A 1,963-nucleotide genomic window follows, 5' to 3' on the forward strand; every position below is an offset into this window, starting at 1 on the left:
TTTTTTTCAACTTGAAACACGAATTACTCGAGCTTTCACAAACTTTGACTGCAGTTATGAACAGCTTGCTTTAGTTTCGTTTTAGTTGCATTCAGTGTTTCACGGGAATGTGTAATCTGAGTTGATACAATTAAATAACAAAAGAAAACAATCGCCCTGCTGAAAGAAATGATAGAAACCATCACATAAATGCTAATGGTTTCCACTACTAATACCATTACAAACATAATCAAACCATCAACTTTTAAAACCATTAAAAAATAGTTTCCTCTGTGTTTTGGGACATATTCTATTAAGTATGGAAGACCAAACCTGCAGAAATTATAAATAAATAAATAACACGAAAATAAAGACAGAAATAAATGACTTGATAAAAACAAATATTGCAAAAATAAATAAATAAATCTGGAAATAATTACATGGGGGAATTAATAAATATTAAAACATCAATAAATGCATGAATAAATACATTTTTAAAATAAATAAATTAATAAATACATAGCCTAAATAAAATAGATCTAAACTTAAATGAAATAATAAGTAAATAATAAATTACAAATAAAGACAGAAAATACTACATAAATGAAAAGAGTAATAAAAACTAATTCAGGATTAAGTTTTATTTCAAGTGAATTATATTAGTTTTTTTCATGTATGTATTTATTTTCCTGTTATTTATTTCTTTATTTTTAATTTCTGCAGGTTTGGTCCTCCATAATTAAAGTGGTTTTAACAAGCCATCAATAAAAGGTTAACTATTACCAGTAGTTTCTATTAAAACCAAGATGATTCCCATTATAACCAGTAAAACCATTACAGTTTCTATTAAAGCCAAGATGATTCACATTAGAACCAGTAAAACCCTTACAAACTCTTTAATGGTTTCTATTCCACACCCCACCACCACCACCACCAGGGCAGACTATGCAGCTTTATTTATATTCATAATGTTTATTTTGTGTACCTACCTCCGTATGATGGATTTAGGCTAGTGACCTTAGGGAGTCTTTTGTTCACATCTTAAAATCGTGTAAAATATTAAATGTGAATTAAAGTGTGAAATAATCAATATCATTTAAATGCATGGTGAATCTGCTTAAACGTATGTCTTTTCCTTCAGGTTTGAAATTCCTGCTGCATGGCGTCTGCACAGCGATCTGCTAAAGAGTACCTCAGAAACAGCTGGAAAAACCTGGTGACTGGCATGAAAAACCTTCCTCTGATCATTGAGAGTCTTCATCAGCAGAATGTTTTCAGTGTCTATGAGGTCGATGCTCTCAAAGCCGAGAGCTCCGAGTTTGAGAAAGCCAGAAGTATATTGCTTTGGGTTATTAACAAAGGTGATGAGGCCAGTTATAAATTACTCAAGATTCTGGATGTCACTAAGAAGAGGACATTAGATCCTGGTTTACACTACTGGATCAGCTGCTTTTCCTTCAAAGAAGAAGACGCAGAGGCCAGCTATTCAACTGGTGAGTAGAGAAATAAAATATCATTTTGGTGAAATTAACACATTTAACATATTTCAATATTTTTTTATGCATTTGTTGCTATTTTAGGTACAAAGCCTTGTAAAAACTACCAGACACAGCTCAAGACGAAAGCAAAAAGTATCTTGAAGAACCAAAGGAAATGTTTCTGTAAACATCTGGATGACAAGGTACAAGGAAACTTAGGTTTTATACCTCTGGTTTTAGAGACCGACTCTGAGGTAAAAAGCAAAAAAGCTACGGCCCAAGAAGCTGAGAGCTTACATTCCTAACGAGGAACAAGCACGGTCACCTGAGGACCTCCGGACCTCCTAGGTCAAAAGCATCCTCATCATTGGCAAACCTGGAGTAGGAAAGACTACAGTTGTCCAGGAAATGCTGCGACTTTGGGCGGAGAAGGATGACGGACAGATAGACTACATGTTTTACTTTGATGAAAGTGTTTTGGCCCACAATAGTGTTGCCAGTTTGGA

The 1,963-nt window shown here is 33.7% G+C and overlaps 1 pseudogene; it reads left to right on the forward strand.

Annotated features, from left to right (window-relative positions):
• Positions 1 to 1,138: 1,138 nt before the first annotated feature.
• Positions 1,139 to 1,963, forward strand: part of LOC107576166 (uncharacterized) — a 4,167-nt pseudogene continuing 3,342 nt past the window's right edge.

Source organism: Sinocyclocheilus grahami, unplaced genomic scaffold (genome assembly GCF_001515645.1).
Source record: "Sinocyclocheilus grahami isolate Dianchi unplaced genomic scaffold, SAMN03320097.WGS_v1.1 scaffold3290.1, whole genome shotgun sequence".
In the NCBI taxonomy this organism is placed as follows: Eukaryota; Metazoa; Chordata; class Actinopteri; order Cypriniformes; family Cyprinidae; genus Sinocyclocheilus; species Sinocyclocheilus grahami.